This window comes from Ciconia boyciana, chromosome 1 (assembly GCF_034638445.1).
Source record: "Ciconia boyciana chromosome 1, ASM3463844v1, whole genome shotgun sequence".
NCBI classification, from domain to species: domain Eukaryota; kingdom Metazoa; phylum Chordata; class Aves; order Ciconiiformes; family Ciconiidae; genus Ciconia; species Ciconia boyciana.
Window position 1 is genome coordinate 217,836,105 of NC_132934.1, and position 19,982 is coordinate 217,856,086.

Sequence of the window (19,982 nt, forward strand, 5' to 3'; positions counted from 1 at the left end):
AGCTCTGCCCCACACGCTGGGGGAAAGCGCTAGGACCATATCCAGCCTTCCCACAGAGGCTTGTGGAACAGATACAGCAGCTCTTCAACAGTTTAAGGAGCAGCTTATGGAGCCCAGAAGCTATAGAAACCTGAACCTACCAGGAGACCCACAACACTCAGTGTCCTGCATCTCACCCCAAAGAGGATGTAGAAGCTCCCTTTGAAATGCTCTTTGATCTATAGCACCCGGCAGCTTTTTTGGCCATGATACAATCAAGTGGATGGATTGCCACTAACCATGACCCAAAGCACTGTGTACCTTCATCCAGGCACAAAGCTGAGACATCTGAAGACCACTGGAGTCCAGGTGACTGCTGGAAGCCCTGGACACAATGGTGCTCTGCAAAGCCCAGCTCTGACTCTTCCTCAAAATCAACTTTTGTGCATCAAGCACAGAGAAGATGGGGAGAGATGACAAATTATGGGGGAAGTGGTACACAGTGGCTGAGTAGAGCCAGTAGTGACTGGCTGAGCACCCCAGCACCTCCTTGTCCAAAATGCATGATGGTGAGCAGAACATCCAAACTCTGTGGAAAAACCAAAAAGCAAAGAAACCACATGAAATCTGTTCTATTTCCGTACTCATTCCCAGAGATACCACTGGCCAAGTGTTGTGCATGAATAGTGAGCAAGTGACGGGGAAGAGGAGACCTCTTAAGGCTCTTACCCCTTAGATCCTCACTCATACACTAGCTGTGACATCCCTTCTCCAAGAGAAGCCTTCAGCTATGGCATCTGTCACCAGGTTGCCATTCAAGAAGATGCTTTATAATGCCCTGCTTAGCACCTTCCCAAGCGGAGGCCTATACGAAATACGACAAGAGCAGTTTCCTTCTGATGGCCAAGCTTCTCAAGTGTGGAAATAATCAGCATACGTGCCAGGCATGGCTATCCTCCGAGCTCAATTCCTGCTTGTCAGCATCCAGGCTGTGGCAGCATTGTACCTTTCCACTTCCTCTGCCGTAAAATTGAGTTATTCTAGGCTCATAATTGACACAAAGTCAAACTCCATCTGTTTCCACCAAGAAAAAGATTCCTCTGAGGTCGCTCTGCTAAGTACCTGTGACTTTGCTGCCCTGCCTCCCAGCACAGCTCTCCCGCACAAGGAGCGGAGAGGTGTGGGATGCCAAAATTAGTGCCCGGATTTGCTCAGGGTTTATTCTGGGCTGGGTGCAAGGCAATATCTTTGGGCTATTTAAGTGCCCAGACCAATGCAGTAAGTCCAACGCTATGCATAGCATCAGTAAGTGGGAGTCTTACAGTCTGGAGTAAAGAGGAAAATGCAATCATCCCAGGAAAAACTCAGGAGGAGACAGCTCTTTACAAATCCATTTTTTGCTGCACTGAAGTTTCACAAATTACATCAGAGTCAGACAAGTATCCCACCTATAGTTAATTCAGTTCATTGCTTGTTTTAATTTTAACTACTTATTAAAATTAAAACCTTTCCAGAGGTGCTACAGTGCACAGCCAATATCCAGGGTGGGAAAGCAAAAGCCTTTGCATCTTGGCACCCAACAAGAAATGGGATTAAAAAGACTCAAGCATTGTCTGTAGCCTTCAAAGCAGAGAGGCTGCATGAAAGTATTAGTGAGCTGGAGGAACAGAGAAAGCCAAGCAAGAAAGCAGGTATGCAGGCAGGAAATAAGTGTGATTTTCTTCAACGGTATAATTGTGAGCGATCAAGCTATTGGGTGTGCTGTATAAATAGAGGCAGTCAAGCCAAGTTACCCCATTGCCAAAAGTAGCACCAGGAGGCCAATGATGTACTGCAGAGTCATTGCACTTAGTAACAGTTCAGATGCAATTTGCTACTGTCACCATTACAGCCAGCGAGCAGGAATGGGGCCAGAAGACCAGCACACTCACCAGCATCTTCCTCAGCCCCACTCAACCAGGCAAACACTGCACGGGAAGTTTTGTTGCACACTCAGTTCTTTCAAGCCAAAATAACCACTGACATTTCTAACCGTGTTTTCAGCAACCACCCCATTTAGGTAGCCACCCTCCCATAAACTGGCTTTGGTCTGTGAGCTGTACAGCATCATAGGCTACAGTCCTGTATGGATCAATGTCTCTGCAAGGTTTAGTTCCCTCTTATATAGCAAGATATTCCTTCCCCGGCGCAGCCTGTGCATGATGGGCAAACTGTGCATTTGTCAGACGGACAACATGGACAGGAGGTCTGTGCCTTGATGGGTAAAATATGGCATAAAAGCAGCATCACGTAAAAAGATGAGGGAAATAACTGCTGTGCATCTGCACCCATGCAGCCAGTGGCTTGCATGGAAAAAGGTTTTATGAGGAATCCTGCCCTTTCTCAGCATCCACGGAGAAATCAAGGGTGCGAGTCTGCCGACAGCAAAACCACCACCCGGCTTGTGCTTTGAAAAGCATGAGCATTTTCTGAGACAAGCCAAAAGTCTTCACAGACCAGAGTCCTCCCTCCAGCAGATCACCGATTCCCTTCTCCAAGGGCTGCAGAATCGGGGGAAAATGAGGAAGAACAAGGTCTGAACAAAACCCATGCCATGTCAGAAGTGATTTCAGACCCACAGCCCGCACACCTGAGCCATGCCACATACCAACCTGGTTGCAGCCTCCAGGCTGGTCCCAGTTTGACCCAGAAGTCCCTGCTGATGGCTAGAGGCATCACCCTTGGATCTAGCAACAAATCTTTCCAGAGAGCAGCTTGCCTTGCTCTCCCCTCCACGTGTAAAGGCCACTGAGCTTCATAGGGATATTTCACAAAGAGGACTGGAAGTTACTTTTCAGTTACTCATCAACATCAAGCATTCATAGGAACATATATCTAAGTACAGGTAGAAAAACACTTGTCCAGCAGGGGCTACAAGAGGCATCAAAGCATCCTGCCTCACACTGCAAGGGACGATGAATCTCCATTAAGGTCAGGTTCTTGATGTACCAGCAATGCCAGTTCCTATATTGCTAGAAAAATACAAGTTTGAGTAACATACAAAGTTGCCCACATCTTCACAACCAAGTGTATTGTGCTGCTTCTGCTAAGCCATGGGGAGACTCACCAGGTTAGCAGCCCCTGCTTAGCAAAAATTGGACTTGCCAGTGTTCATCAGAATGATAGCACAGAGCAGCCTCAAACTCTCTCCCAACTAAATCAGTTTTCACTTTATTCCATGTTTTACCCAGTAACAATTCATGAGCTGTCCTAAAAAGACCCATGTTTAGTCTGAAAACTACCCTTTTGCCAACAATATTTGGAGAAACTAAGTCATGCCATTCGAAGCAACGCCCATGCTGTTCCCACCTCCAGTGGAGAGGTTATTTCGTGTGAATAAGCACCATGAAAACAATGTCTTACAGTTTAACATCAACCTTAAGATCAGCCTGAGAACACCAGTGGAAAGCTGAGCTTCCAGGGCTAAGCAGACCTCCCATGCTCATCAACTCCAGCGACATCCCCCATTTATTACCACCCCCGCATGGGAAAGTGCCATTTCCATATTGAACGCAAGGAGCCAACACATTCCCTCCTGCCCCCCTCCCAAATTATTCACAGAGCAACCCACAGAGTCTCTCTAAAGCAGGCTGGTGGGGGTGCAGCAGAGACAGGTTCAGCTGTCAGACACTTCTGCACCATGTGCGAACGCCTCTCGGGGAAGAGTGGCTAAAGATAGCTCACAGTCCTGTAATCAGACCCATAAGACTGGGATTTTACTCCTACCCCAGCTGATCCACGGTTACTGGGACAGACACCTCCTCTACACATCCAAATCTGCTTTTGCAGGGAGCTGCCTGGGTTTGAAGACCTCCATTATGTTCTCAGTACAACCCCACGGTACCAAGAAATACTCAGCCATTGGGGTGAAAAGCAGCAATGCTCAGGTAATGGTTTCTAGCTGCACCACACACCACAGTGAGCATCCCACAGAGTGATGAAACAGTCCCTGTGTCACTGCCACAGCAGCAGGAAGGTTTTCCCATTACCACCTTCATGCCCCGCTGGCTCCAAAGATGCTCTGTGAACTCAGCCCGTTGGCATGCTCAGGATAAAGTGAGCAGAGACCGTCACCAAATACCAGCCCCCAGAGCTCCCAGCTATTTTTGGCCGGTTGTGTCCAAAGCTGAAAGTATTTATGGTATCTAGTTACCATCCATCACTAGGGGGGCGGGGGGGATCGGGGCACAGGGGGGAAAAAAAAAAAAAATCACAAATTAAGCGTTCATCATTTGGTTTCTGCACTGGAGAAAAACTGTTAGAAAGGAAAGGGGAAGGAGGAAAAAACTATTGCAGATTCCCTTTTCTTATTCCATCCCACATACTCCATTTCTAGCGGCCATGGTCCTCCAGTGGACCTGTATCACTGCTCGTGTGAAACACGGACATTACGCTGAGGTTATTACCATAACGGAGCAAAAACTGTCTCCTAAGATGTTGGAGCCAGGCAAAGTCTCCTACACAGCATTTTCCAGACCCTCTCTCACATCTCAGCCTGCACCACCCCCCAAAACTCCCACCCCTCAAGCATGTCTCACCACCTTCATGCAGGTGTTGCACACCCTACCCATTCCAGCCCATCACCAAAGATAAACCTCCATCAAGTCATCTCCCTGCCCGCAGGCTACCCAGCCCCTTCTGCAGGGTAGCTCAACCACCACCTTCAAGTTCTCCATGGCAGCTCTTGGAGAATGTTTTTGCCCACTGCCAGAGGAAAGCATACCTGCAGAGCGCACACACAAAGCATTTAGGGACAGGGATTGCAGGACAAGGCTTTGAATCCCAGCTTCACCACAAGCTCAGTGGTACAGATGCTAAGGTAGATTTGGTTTAAGCATCTCACCCCCTGACAGAGAGAAAATGGGATGCTACGTGGTTGAGGGTGGCATCTGTCTGCACCCAAAAAGGCACCCACGGTGCATTCGAAGCGCTGCCAACAGCGAGCTGCAGCTCTGCTCTGCTGGAGGGGCTGTCATCCTCCCTCCAGTCAACCTGCTAAAAATACGCTGAACATGTCATTGGAGTTGTATTCCCACTTGTTAGAGCAGGCACCTGAAAAAGTTGAGCTTACCAGCTCAAACTAACAGTGTCAGAGTGGGAAAAGGCTGAGCAGCCCACCTGAGGAGAGGTGTTTTCCAGGAACAAGCCTCTCTTTCCTTGACGTACAACTGCTCGACAGCTTGTTTGCATCGCTTCACTGGGTGAACGCAGGAGAGCGTTGCACAAATACTCTTGTGATAACACAGATCCTGCAGATAGTTTGTACAGGCTACTAACACCAATCTTCAACTGAGGACACATGTCTTGACCTCCCAAAAGGCAAACCTCGGAGAAAGAGGTGGCTCACACCAGGTCTTCCTGGTGCCTCTCCCTCCCCAGGTATGTCCAGACCTGGTTGCAAGCGTACTGGAAAGCAGACACCTGACTCCTCACATGAAACCATGCATTTTTGACACCATCAGAGATGTCTGCAGAGCAGTTGTGTCAGAAGCACAATTAGCCAAAGAGCAGCACCCGAGGAAGCTGGATTCATGGAAATATACCTCAAGGAAGGAAAAACCTACCTACCTACCTTTCTACAGTATCCAAGTCTTCACATCCTCATCCTGCCCCACTGAGGCAGTGCCACGTCCTTTACTTTGTGGTCACAGAACTAGGAAAGACGCTTAGCTTCTTGACCAAAACCACTGAGGCTGTCAGCATAAAGAAGACGGATGAACCCCAATCATCACCCAATACTTGAGACATCCTTCCTTTAGAGTCATCATCAGAGCATCAACCCAAGACTTCGTGGCTACCTCACAGTATCTGAGGACAAATAACCAACAGCTCAAGTGTTTCTTAAATTAAAAGGCAGGATAAAAAGCTCTGTCCTTCATTGTTCCCAGGGTGAAACAGGAGGTAGACAGCACAAGAACTAACCCTCTTCTCTCAAGACGGTAATTTTCAGATGCCTTCACCTTGCTGGAGAGGAAGGACCCAGAGTTCACCAGTTCCTGCAAGCAAACATCTCTTGCATGACCAATGGAGGAGACAGATTTCTGCTTGGGACTTCAGGCTGTGCACAGCATCGCTGAGGTGAACCACTGTGGGACAGGCTCCCAGGTAGACACGAGACCTCAGACCCACCAGACCATATCCCTGAAGCTGTAGCGGATGCACCCAGCTGTGGACAGACCAACCAACATTTCTGCTTTCTCCTTCACTGCTAACTGATGATGCACCATGCATCCACTCAAGCTCTCCTGGTTGGAGAGCTTGGAAGAGGCCCACCAACCCCCAAGAGCCCAGGGACAACCAGTCATTCCCTGCTGCCATTTCCTCTGTGGAGCCCATGCAAGCAGAGGTGACCACATCACAGTCAGAGAGCATCCAACAGGGACACAGGCTGACATGGGGCACCAGCCACCTACACTCAAGGGGTGAAGTTCTGCTTCCTATGATCCCACGAGGCTCAAAGCAAACACTTGCCCTAAAACCCAGCAGGACTCGAGCTGCACAGGAGAAAGGTCTAGCTTTCAGGAGGGAATAAGGGAAATCACAGAAAGCAAGTCCAGGCCATTTTTGCAAGGTGGTGCATTCAGGCAAGTCCTGCTCATCTTTCCGGTCACACTCTCTTGCTCTGCAAAGTAACTTCCAGGAGGGGAAAAGAAAAAAGAAAACCAACAAAAAACCAAAATGAACAACCAACAACAAAGAGTTTCTTAAACACAGGCGCTTTCTGCCCAAGCTGAAGTGTGACAGGACACAACTAAAGCACTCCGGGAGCAAAACACATCAGCCTGAGCAGACCTTAACCACCTGAGAGCTCCAGGATGGCCATGGCGTACAGGTCTTCACTAAGCCTATGCCACCACGACACCAAGATCTTTCAGCATTTTACAGCTCTTCCACAAAAGCAAGAGAAGCAGCAAACCATACCTTGTCCATCATTTACAACATGACAAAAAGTTAGAAGATCAAACTCTGTAACTGATTTCAAGTCTAGAACAAGAAAATTACTTAAATACAGCCCTCATGTTTCATGACAAGGAGAAGATTTATTACTACTGGGACACAAGACTTCCCCCACAGGCAGGTAACTGCTGCCTTCCGAAATTCCCAAATCTCTCATCTGGCAATGAGCCCTGGAGGGAATCCAGACACCTCAGCAGTCCCTAAATATCCACTCACAGCCACAGCACAATTTATTTCAAAGCTCAGCCACTTGCAGCTATATTTATTTTTTTTAATACCAGCTACATTGCCTCAGCCCAATGCTTTTTCTCGACAGCTCTGCCGTTTAGCAAGCATTAAACCTGATGGTGCATGAGACGTAACAGGGTTTTACTCACACCCCTGTCCAAGAGCTGGCTCAGTACAGCTGACAGCCACAAGTGTTTTAGGCAATATTTATCTCATACCTTTCCTTCCAAAAAACACCAGCCTTTTGGAATCAAACGTATGGGACCCATCATGAAAAATGGCCAGTTTGGGAGCAGAACATCTCATCAGCTTCAGGCAGTGCTGAAACACAGCAATAAGTTTTAGGACAGCCAGGCAAAAAGCAGCCAGCAGAAGACAACAGCGGCTGAGCTGGGACACGCACAACGGGGATGTAAAATCCAGTTTCTTGACCAAGCACCAGGGCACTCCCATGAAACAGCAACACTCAGGCAAGAGCTCTCCTCTCCACCAGATGCTCCTCCTGGGACTCCAGAAGCCTTTGTAAATAATTATCTTCTGGACCCTAATAAAGGGTTGGGAAAAAAAAACCCACATGAGCACATAAATGGAGCTGAGGTCCAGCTTTGGTTCTAGAGCCCAAAAGGTTAGAGGTGAGACGGTACACATACAATATGATTTAAGCTGTGCCTGCTGCATCTTTCTACCACCACTCACTCATTTTCTCTTCCTCTTAGATCTAACCCCAGGCTCCACCACAGCTGTATTTCACTTTCAACTTGAAGCAGAAAACTTATTCTAAAAAGTATGAAATGGGTCAGGGATCCAGTTAGCAGCTCTCAAGGCAAAAACAGGATGTGAAATCACTGCAACCTCGATGCAAAAGGCTGGTTTGTGTTTTCTGACTGCAGTATTTAAACAAGAGAAATTTCACAGGAGACACTGCCGTAAGCATAAGGTGTTTGAGCTATAATAAGTACCAATAGAGGCTCTTTCTCCCCAGCTTTCCAACATCTTGAGTCAATTCAGATATAATGATTAGCGTGTCAATTCTGGTAGAAATCAGATGGCTTTGCTACATGAGGTACTGGAATTGGATAGCCCCAGGAACTCACATTTCCACTTATTTTAACTCTGGCTTTTTTGGATTAGGTTGCTATCACAAAGCCAAGTTAGAAGCGTTGGATGCTGTGTTAAATCCCATTAGCTGATTACATGGCTGAGCAGCGGTAAGCGTTTGCTCAAAAAGTGAGCCCGACTGCCCAATTTGGGAACCAGACGGTCACGCTGACCTTGTGCGCAGCAGCATGTAACAGCAACGAGCGTTTGCTCCCACTTTTGACAAAAGCCATCTCTTTCAACAGCTCAGACTATCTGCAGCACAGCCAGGTTGCTCCAGTTCCTTGGACCAACCCTGGCTCAGCCAGCTGAACCCTGGAGCGTGGATTCGCAGAAGGCAGGCATATTTCTGCCACCATACTATAGCAAGCAGCGCTCTTGTCAAGTCCTAGCTCCCTCCCTCCTCCATCTCCTGCCATGCCACCAGTTGGTTCAAACCAGACTTCTTCATGCACCACCCACGCCACCCTTCTGGAGAACCCTTTCCAGCACAGCAGTACAACAGAAAAGGAAATAAAGTTATTCTAAAACTGGGATAAAAATAAAGCCTTCAAAAAGGGACGGCCTAACACACGTGGCAAAAAACAGGACTGATTTGTCCTGTGTTCACAACAGAGGGGACACCGCACGCAAGAGGATGTCAACCTGGAAGGGCCAACAGCAGGTGAACCTCAGGTTTGACTCTCCTTTCCCATGACTTTCTGAACGTTTGTGGCATTGCTGGCAGGAGTCATGAAAAACAACAGGGAAGCAAACAAAGAAAGAAAGAAAGTACCTTCCCACCGTGGCTCCACTTCCTAGTAGGAGCAGCCAAAGAAACAGGTTCCCTTTCCAGGTCCTTAACTTGTTCTTGGCTGTCTGGTTTCAATGTCCAGGCTCCATCCTTCCTGGAGAAGGAGCTTTTGCAAAGGCTGGAGATGAACATTTTCATTTCCTCATCCCAAAAGGGAAAAGGAAATTTCTAAGCAGTTGTTCTGATCACACCACTCTCCTGTGAAGCAGGTATCACCACGTCTCCCTCTTAGGGAGTTTAGCACAAGAGAATAACCCCTATGCTTGTTTTTAGAGAGAAGCTGTGGGCACCTACCCACTGGAGAGGGCTCCAGGTTGCAGATCCCAAGAGGATGGAGATGTCTGCATAAGCATGGAGTCAGCTGCCCAAGTCTGAGAAGAACAAGACGTGCCCATGCTCAGACTGCAGCAGCCTCTCTACTCATCTAAGTGCATTCAGACAACACATGGGAGCTCCTTGGAATTACACACTTCCAAATCAAGGTGGGAGCCAAGTGATTCCTGGCCCAGGTCTACATTACAGTACCCTTTACCAGCTTCAACCCATGTTTTCGCCATCTTTGCAGAGGTCAGTGCCCTGAAAGAGCATCAAGCCAAGTTGGGAGAACTGTCCTCCCGGCACTAGTGTTCAATAGTTGCACAAAAGCACCAGGAGCTCTTTCACCAAGCAAAGAGCAGCCTGGCTAGGTGCCAGAAGCTGGATCCCTCAATTTAATTCAGGCCACATGGAGACCAGCTACCACCTTCATTAAGCATCAGCCAGCTCATTACATGCACAAACATACAGCACGGTAACCAGCTGGCTCCATTTAAGATGCATGCTTGACTAGTTTACAAGCCTCATTCCCCAAATTGTCCACTTTATTAAAAAAAAAAAAAAGACATTTGAGAGGGACTTACAGAGTAGCAGCACTTCCAGCGCGATTCCTCATTGAACTTTTCCGTACTGCTAAAGGACCCGAAACACCCACATCTCTCAAGCCTCACTGATCGTTAAAGTTTTAATAGTGCTGATAAGCTCTCAGCTGGAACAGCTCTTGCGCACAGTAAGTTTTATCTGCCACAGAGCACACTTGTTACAGAGCCTTTCTTATCACTATTGCAAATAACAGCAGAGATAGAGGGAAGCACGTAATGCCCAGGAAAGGAAGGTGCAGAAATACGAGTGGACACGTCATCTTTTGACTCTGTTTGTCCAAGCTCGTGACCTCAGGGGCTCCCTGTTCCTCACCCCACATACCCTCAAAAGCTCCGCAGCCCCACAGCCAGCCCACAGATTGCTCAAGGAGAGGAGCAGAGCAGACTCCAGACTTTAAGCCAGTGATCCAGATATGTCCCTCCAGGGAACATGCAGCTGAGCTACAAAGTTCAGGAAAATAGGGAAAAAGCCAATGTTTTCCCTGAGCTGGGGGGAAGAAGCCAAGAGAGCATAAGTGATGGTCTCACGGATCCAATAGAGCACTCAGGACAACCAGACTATTACCCCAGAAGCTTGGATTTAAGGACTCTCACAATAGAAGGGTTTTAACATTATAAGCTGACACTTTTAGAAATACAGAGGCCTCCCCCCCTCGTTTAAGCTTATTCTGCTCTTAGAAGCGGATCTGTAACTGTTCACTATGGGACATCTCTAAAAGTCTGGACATCAGGTTACAGCTTCACAGTAAACTCACAGGCTTCGTTCCTGCTAACTAATCACATTCCCACTGCAAACAGTGCTGTTTAGCACATCAAGAAGATAAAAGTCACCAGGGATTTTCAGCCCAGCAGGAACCTTTGCCTTCAGGTCATGGGCTCAAATCCAGACTTGCTATTAACCAGCCGACCTCTCTCCCCACACCTCTCACCCCCTACCAGAAGGGCCCATCCAGCAGCCAAGGCATTTATCACCCCTCTGCAGGTGACACTGGGGCAGGTCACCAGCATCATTAAGGCTTCCCAGTATGTCACTATTCAGCCAAGCATGGTTGGAGATCAGCGTGCATCGAAGCTTTCCCAGCCTGGCAGATGGACTGCAGCAGGCAAGCTGTTTGCAACACCTCCACAGAGGTGACCCCTAAGAAATAGCATTTCCAATCTGCAGCAACTGCTGGTGGAGCTAGAGTGTCATTACAGACCCAGCCCAGTGCATTCCAGCCCAGTTTTGAAGGCTGGAAACCCAAAATTGAATGAATCAACCTCACATTCAAGATCAACAGCTTGCACTCCATGTCTTTCTTTTGCGGGAGACAAATGGGTATGTTAAGATTTGATCTAGGTAGACATATTGCCCCAAGAGCTCTGACAGCTCCTAGCTAGAGGCCATGTATTTTCATCTCCCTTGGAGAGACAAAAACCACAGTAAAAGGCTCCCACTTCCCCCAGTTGCTGGCAGGGTGCTCTGCCCTTTGCTGTCCTCTTCATTAGTCCATGTGGGGTCAGTCATCGGTACCCATTGAGCCACGGCAGGTGGTCACATGAACTCCTGCTGTGTTTTTCATGCCTTAAAAATAGACTATTTAACAGCTTCTTTGTGGTCTTCTTCACTGCCCAGAGAAAGATATCGGCCAGTGCCTCCTCTCAGGCAAGTACCAAGCATGTCCCCAAGTGCCACAGGTGCCAGCAGGCATGATGGCTTCGCAGGACTCTGGGGTACAGCAAGGACAGCATTGCACCCAGGGTCCCCGTGCGGGTTACTTCCACCCTGGTGGCACTGCCCACCTTCTCCCCAACACCCTCACCCTTCAGCATGGAGAACAATTTTCCACGCTACATCGAGTTTATGGAGCTGCGTTACCAGATATGTCCATCTCGCTTCAGTTAATGGTCACAGCTTGCTTCAGTTAAAGACTTTTGCCTTAAATGCAGCAGAAGAAAAAGGTTGGTAGATGCTAAATCCTAGTCACCAAATGCAAGGTGCTCTGGGTGGACTATTCATTTTCTTAAGGGCTCCCAAGTTATATGTGTTGGCCCTGTTGACAACATCTAGGAAGCTGAACAGGTTCCTGCCTCCACCACAGCTCCTGCAACAGCAGGAGAGATGCCCACCTTCCTCAAAGGGGGTTGGGAATGGTTTGCACCAAAGTCAAAGACCCTCTTGCATCCAGAGACTCCCTTCCAGCTCCAGAGGTCTAGCAAACTGCAGAGCAAGTTCTGAGTTCCTCGTTATCCATGTTACTCCTCGTACCCCATGCAAGCTCAGGACTGGAGCCGAAACCACAGCACACTGCAGGGCCGATACTTGCCCAGGCACAAATGCAAGGATGGACGCTTCCTCGGGTGATGGCCTTCAGCCGCACCACTCCTGCCCGTGTTTTCAGGGACAGAGGTTCTATCACTATAATCCCACAAGCAGCTTTATTTTTCTTGGCAAAGCAAAACTGTATAAGGAGAACCTGCACAGTTTGTGTTTCAGGAATACGCATCTACGCAGTGGCATGACCTTGCGAGGCACAAAGGCTTGCCTGGCAGCGTAAGAGACACCAGAGCACATTTACTCCCATCACATTAACATTTTAACATATACAGCTGTCTTACCCACAAGTACACTGCATTCCTTCAACGTATAGCTCTCCAAGAGCAAGAGCCTGGAGATCCAAACAAAAAAAATCCTTACGCAAAGGAGACAGATTAGGAAACACTTGTGATAAGGGAAGTATCTCCAGCCGAGCTGTCAACCTTGCACTTTAAATTAGGCTTTTAATGAGGACTGCAAGCACTCTGCATTTCAGCAATTAACTCAGAGCTAAATATGAGTTTAGCTGCTTCGTTTCTAACACAGATTCTGTCTCCAGGTTTCAGGCAGGAGCAGAAACAGAGGAGAAGAATAACTGTGAGAAGCTTGCAGGCTGTCAGACACCAGCAACTTTTGAAGCTAATGCCAGAGCCCAAGCAGGGGGGTAACCCACCCCTAAAATAAGATCCACCCACCACTATATATTTACAGAGCATCAAATGCAACATGGCAAGTGGTTCAGGAGCTCATAGGACCCAGCTTGTGAGCATAGGGAAAAACGAGACAGTAATACATATATTTTTGGCAGGCACTTTGATATCTCTGTAAAAGCTGGAAAACAGGGCTTACAAGTTCAGTGTACTAAGTGCAGAGCAATCCTTTATGATAAACATAATTTGCAGGTGAACAGGAATGCATCTAAAAATAGACATTTTGAGAAGCCATAGGTCTTGCCTTACCTCTTGTCTTGATGAATTCCAGGGCTCCTAACAAGCCCAAAACCATCCACAGATTACAAGGACTATTCAGCCATTATTAGTGTGCAGATCTCTAAGCTCAAACAGCCAGCTCACGGCCATGGATGGAGAAATCACAACCCAAAAAGCCCGAGAGAAATGGAGGAAATCACGCAGCTGGATTTCTGCCTGGACACCCAGACCAGGACACAAGCGCTGCCTGTTTGCTGGATTTCAAACTGCAATAGGTTTGACTGACAGTTTAAAGTCTCATCGACAAGATGCATGAATAATTAGTAGGTAGATTGACACCAAAATTCCCACAATACCTGCAAACATAATCACTGCTGTATCAGGCGACTGCCTACAAAACATCACCCACTTGACAGCCTCAAGAAACTTCTTTATGGGGCTTCTTCATACAAGAAAGTAGTTGGGTAAGAAAGAGACACACTGGTTTTGAACATACACTTCTTACCTTCTCCAAAAAGCCCTTTTTTGTCTCCAAGAAAGGTGAAAGTGTTGGATGACTCCTTCCTACCTCAACAGCTGAGACACACAGGAAATATTTTAATCCCAAGGAAAGCATTAATTACCTCTCCACAAAAAAACCAAACCCAAAAAACACACACGCAACAAAATCCACCCAAATATCACAGAGTGACTTCACCATCATGGTAAATCCCTGTAAACAAGCCTAAGCCCTCTCTCTCTCCATCTCAGAGACAGGGTTTGGGCAGCAGTAGCACCTCTGGTTAGCATGACCTGGGAAGCCCCCAGCCCCACCTTGCCCCTTGGCAGCATGATGGAAAAGCACTGGGCACGGCAAGGAGACCTGAGACATGGCCCTGAATAGATCCCAGTTTTACCACCATCCTCCAAGGCTTTGCTCAGAAAAGAGCTCTGCAGTCAGGACGTGCATTTCAGATGGGGTCACACGCAAGGGACACCTTGGAGGGGCCAAGCCTGCCCCTTAACCCCAGGTTTCTGCCCTCGTGGCAAGGTCCTAGGAAATTTAGCAGGATGGCAAGCCTAGACATGAACCTCAAATCCTCTCCAAGCTCTTAAGTGACCTGCTCCAGGATTAGACCTACTTCCCGACAACCTCGTGGAGCGCTCGGTGCATCAGCCCACCAGCCCACGACCTTTGGGTACCAAGTGCCAACCACTAGCCACAGGGCTGTAGCCATCTCCAAGTCTGAAAATTTAATACATTGTATTTGTTTTGCTGCAATTCTGCAGTAGGCAACCAGACCACTGACATGATTTTAGACTCAAGCAATTTGATTTATGATTAGGTGACTGTCAACTCAAGAGATTCATCAATACAAGATAAGTGGCCCAAGATATAATCTAATAGAGTGGCTCAGAAGAACACTTGGACATTGAAGGGTACAGCCAGTCCATTACATCTTTTTAAATGCTACACCCAAAATACCTATTAAAGGAAACTCTGGTCTTCACCTTGTGCTATTTAAGTCAGATGCAAGATGCTTTCCCTGAGCAACCTGTGCAAATGTGAGCCTGAAACTCGGCGCAGCTAAAAACAGCTGACGACCAGAATATTTCTGCACTGTGCATCTAACCTCAGGCTGGGGGAGGGAGAAGTTCCGTTTCAGCTCACCAAGGGGGGGGGAAGGGAAGCAAAATGCAGGCACCAGACATTTATAAAGAGATTGTACAAGTTACAGCAGAGTTTTAAGAGAAATGGCAGGATTTAAAAAAAAATAAAAAATTAAAGGCAAGCCTGCTTTAAGGGGAAAAGTGCAAGATAAAAGCTGCTTTAGCACAGTGCCACATGGTAAATCTGAAAGTGAAACAGATCCTTTTGAACGTTCCCAGACAAGAACAGCATAAACTTACAGTCAATCACCTCCAAGTCTTCTGGGATCCAGCAACCTGGACCCCAAGCACCAGGCAAAGCCTCCCAGAAAGCCTGGCTCCCAAGCAGCCGGCGACACAGGGGACGCGGTGGTTAGAGAGCAGGAGGATTCAATTTTGTCATGACTAAAGAATTACGTTAAAACCAGTACGAGCTATTTCCAAGGAAGAGATTAGCCACCAGCGGGACGCTGCACGGATGTGGGAGCCTGATGACGGAGCTGCCCAGATTTGTGCATCACCCAAGGCGAGGTGCTGTTTGCCTCCCTCCTATCCCCATCCCACCCTTCATCCAGCGGAAAAAAAAAAAAAATATCAGCCCACTTCATCAATACCTGGATCAAGAGCCACAAAAAAAAAAAAACCAAAACCCAAAAAAACACCAGTGCAAAAAAGTATTCACAAAAGAAACATTTTTCATAAAGCTGATCCTGCCCAAAGACCGGGCGGGCAAAAGAGACAGAGCTCAATCACAACGTGTAATGGATTCAGTATGTGAAAACACGCGATGCATCGAGATAGGCATGGGCACGGAAAAATTTCCAGTTGCCACCCAAGAAGGTCCTTGTCTGAATATCCTTCAGGGGAACACTCTGTACCTTGAAACCGTTCCTTGGCAGAAATCTTATACAAATATTTAATTACATATAAAAATAAGGCTTTTTTCAGGTTATTGAGCAATGACAGGCTATTTAACCAAATATTCAGGCAGTTGTCCTGCCAGTATCTGTGGGTATTTTTGGAGGAAGTGGGGAGAACACAGTGGTTAGCTAAAGAGAAAAAAAGCAGCAGAGCCAAACACCAGTGCGCAGCTTTTTATTTTGAAAGTCAAGACATGCATTCAAGTAGCTGTATCTAATCACTGTTTATAGAGGGGCTGGCAGGCAAAAGCAACTGCTATAAACAGTCTTTTAAATCCCTTTTCCCAGCATCATGCTTAGAATATTCCTACAAAGGTCTGTTAAACACCGGCAGTGTACTCAGAGTAAGGGAAAACCAGCAGGGAACGGAGCTGGAAGGGGAATATTTTGCTTGGGGAAGAAGGGAAGGGGAATAAGGTGCCTGGGTCCCACACCCACACTGGATATTGCACCCCTGCAAGACCCTCCTGGACCCCTGGCTGGGCAAAGGTTGTCACCTCCATGCGTATTTTAGCACGGTTAAGAAAGCAGCTCGTTGGTGTGACACTGCCCTCTCCTGAGCAGAAGGAACCGTTCAGCTTCACGCCCAGCTCAGTACAATGATCTTGGGGAGCAACAGCCCTGAGCAAACACCCCGCTACAAGGGGAGAAGCCGAGACACCACTCACCCCACAACAGCTGTAGTTGGCACCAGCAAAGCCCAAAGCAGCTACAGCCTCCTCAACACCAACGGCACTTGCTATTTTTCTGCACAAGGGTGAACTACCACCATTTGGTCTCCTTGAAGCACAATTATCAGCTGCTGCAGCCTAATAAAGACTCTTTATGGCCACAGCCAAGTGGCTGCCAGGTGGATCCCACCACTCCATCTCCATATCAGCAAGAAGGTGCAAAGCATCTCATGAAAGGGCTTTTGGGCAGGAGCACAGCCTCTCTGGATGCATCTTCTCAAGAAAAAGGAGTTTCAAACCAGCATCACAGCCTCCAGGGAAAGCATGTTCCTACACCCCATGTTTGTAGGAAAGCTGCTCTCAGGGGGAGCCCTAAGTGCCCATCCACATCCAACCCCAAAACTCTTAATGTTAGTGATAACCACACCTTCACACACAAGCCTGTAGCTGTACAGCAGCAATGCCATGAGTATTTCAAAGGTGCAACCATACCCTCTTTATCTTCACCCTCGGGAAGACTTAAAAGCAAGTTAAAGGACAATATTCCCTGCAGGTGTGTCTGTTAAAAGGGGACCCAGATCTAACTTCCACCACCTGTGAGCATCAAAGTGCCTCTAAGCAAACAACAGGGTGAATGAGCCATCTGCTACCGGCATCTTCACCTCAACCTACGACACCGTTTGCAACCGTGAGTTACTGTAACCCACACATTAAAAAAAAAAACAAAACAACCAACAAAACCCTAAATATACTTATTTCGGCATTGAGCGGTGTGAAACACTACGGCAATTTTAATGCAGTTACTTGAGATCAAATATGCATGGCAGTTTATGGATAGAAGTGCAAGAAATAGTCCCTGGCCCTTGCAGCTGGTTCAGTATCTCATTATAATCTTCCTGGTTCATAAAAGCAATGTGTTGCCTTGCAAAAACTAAACCCTTTATCATTAATTCCAAACCAGCAGTTTCTGAATCTACAACCTGACACCAAATAAATTGATCGAACCAGAACTCATTTTATTTGCGCTGCTCATTGTCGACGCACAAGACAAACATCAGTCATGCTTCGCCTTCAAGTACAGGATTCATCGCAGGGAAGAGCGTAACGTGCAGAACATGCTTATTTAATAGAAGAAGTACAGCTTGACAGAGACACCCACTCTAAAATTAACTCTGCCTCAAAGCAGAGCTTATATTTGCCACTGAAGAAGCACCTCCTAAATCACAGAGAAATATTCTGCAGCTAAATATGGCTGGGATATTGGCGTGAAGATGCTTCAAGTCTTGACGGAGGAAAATAAATATGTTAAAATAGCAGGCTTTGAGGATTCAGGATGCATCACTGCTCAGGTGAATAAAGGCTGTATAATGTATTAATGGACCACTTTCCGTAGCAATCTGATGACTGGTGAACATAGACATGCCAGACAAAATGCAAGGCAGGAAATCCATTTACTTCAGCTTTTCCCCAGCCACACCTGCCAAGTGCAAGCTAGCAATTTATAAGAAGGAAAGAAGGTAGAAGGCATTTATCATGAATCACTGTGTGATCCAAACCCAAAAAAGCTCTTTAAGAATAAGCACCGGTCTAACTTTTGCTCGCTAATAAGCAACAGTCTAAATTTCTTGGCAGCTGGGAGCATCCCGAGGAGAATACAGCATCCGAACGGCACCGTCAGGTTTAATGTTCTTCATACACGGCATAACTTTCTAATAGAGAAAAACCTGTACGGGCTTACTGAGCAAGTACTCGTTTTCCTTCATACAGGGACAAAGAGCTAGCAAAGAGAATCATAATTCAATTTTTTTTAATTTCACATGCAGCGTGGTCATGACTATTCCGATCATCTAGCCGTAATCCCTTTCCAGCCCCAAAATAACCCTTAAGTCAACACGATTACAAGTAATAACAGTGGCTGTACAGACCCACCCCTGAAAACCCAAAGCATGGCGAGTTTGACAAAGCCAGGTTTTTTCTGGCTGAAGAGTCCCCATTTCCATCTCGCCAGGGGTGAAATTTCACAGCTTCAACATCAGGAATTGCTACAACAGACCTTTTCCAGAGGAAGGCTCACATTTCGACTGCAACTCCTCAACGCCCAGTTTTCTAGGCGGTGAATATACAGGACTTGGGAGAGAGCTTCAATAAAACAGCAATAAGATTATTTTTTTCCCTCTTTTTTTCCTGAATTATTCCTTTTTCCAAGCAATTTCTTTGCCAAGCATCAACACAAAATAATACCCTCTACGTTCACCGTATTTCACCCTCTGATCAGTGCTGGCAAGAAATTTGGGGTCCTTAACACAGGGCTTTGCTCCGGGGGGGATATCCCCACGAGCCATCCAAGACATCCCTATCGCATCCTCAGAGGGTGCTAGGAGAGCTTGGGTGCTCCTCCAGCTGGGCAAGCAGCAATAAATCGCTCTTGGGATTTTGCTGCCTCAGGATTTCAGGCGCCGGACAACCCGGGTGTAAAGCCCTGGGGCCGCGGGACACTGCAGATGCCATTATTTTGAGAGCGGTGTATAAAAATGAAGCGTTACCTGTAAAACAAGTATGGCCTAGAGGAGAAAAGGGGGTGGCCAGATCCACGCCCTGGCAACTTGGGGAGGGGGGGGGTGCCTTGGGGACCCGAGGGGGTACCCCAGGACCTCTCCCCAGGTGGGTGCCCACCCATGACCCTCACTACATGGTAGCACCTCCTCACCTCCCAACTTTGCCTGGGATCCTCCCGGCCAGGTAAGCCACCATGGCGGGGGGGGGCATACACTGTTTTGGGGGGCACGGAGAGCAAAGAAACATCCTTTGGGTAAGGAAGCACCTTTGGGGGAAAGAAAGACCTTTTTGGACAACAGAGCACCTTTTGGGGGTCAAACCCGGCATATCTGTCACACACCCAACACCCCGCCCCGGCTCAGCATCATCCCCCCTCACCCCCCCTGGGAACCCTGCACCCCCCTCGCCGGGGGCGGGGGGGAGGATGCAAAAGGCCACCCCTTCCTCCCAGTCCAACCAGTCCAACCCTTTACCTGCTGCCGCTGGGAGATCCTCCAGGTCGCCAAGCCCCGAGGGAGGGGGATCCCTGCCCCGCCGAGCGATGCTCCCCACGGCAGCGAGGCCGGCGGGGGAGCCGTCCCCTGGCAGAGGGTGGGATGGGGACAGCCAAGGGCCGGGAGGGAGGTGGCACCACCGCGTCCCCGTCCCCGTCCCCGCAGCCCGGTGCGACTCGGCTCGGCTCCGCCGCCCGCTCCCGGGAGCGGGGCGGGGGCTGGGGCGGGCGGCTCCGCCCCGGACAGCGGCAGCGGCAGGAGGAGGAAGAAGAGGAGGAGGAGGAAGAGGAGGAGGAGGAGGCAGGCTACACCCAAAGGCTTGTAGCCCCTCTTTTTGGGGTGTCCCTGCGGGGATGCGCCCGGCTGCGAGCAAGCCCCTCCGCGGTGGGGTGTCCCAAGGGTCGGGGGGTCCCCTGCCAAGGGAAATGTTGGAGCCATCCCTGCCAAGGGAAGAGCCTTGCCCCCTCCATGGTGCT

General features: G+C 48.2%; 1 protein-coding gene across 5 annotated transcripts in view; it reads right to left on the bottom strand.

The window, feature by feature from the left end:
- Positions 1–19,671, bottom strand: part of GDPD5 (glycerophosphodiester phosphodiesterase domain containing 5) — a 181,211-nt gene extending 161,540 nt beyond the window's left edge. For 3 of the 5 annotated variants that reach the window (XM_072855468.1, XM_072855438.1, XM_072855447.1), the window contains exon 1: positions 19,486–19,671. The gene's annotated coding sequence lies outside the window, so the exon portion shown is untranslated. Of the gene's footprint in view, positions 1–9,993; positions 10,051–15,126; positions 15,163–19,485 lie in introns of those variants that run through there. The other 2 variants (XM_072855454.1, XM_072855458.1) reach the window with 2 other exon arrangements.
- Between the last annotated feature and the right edge of the window lie 311 nt (positions 19,672–19,982).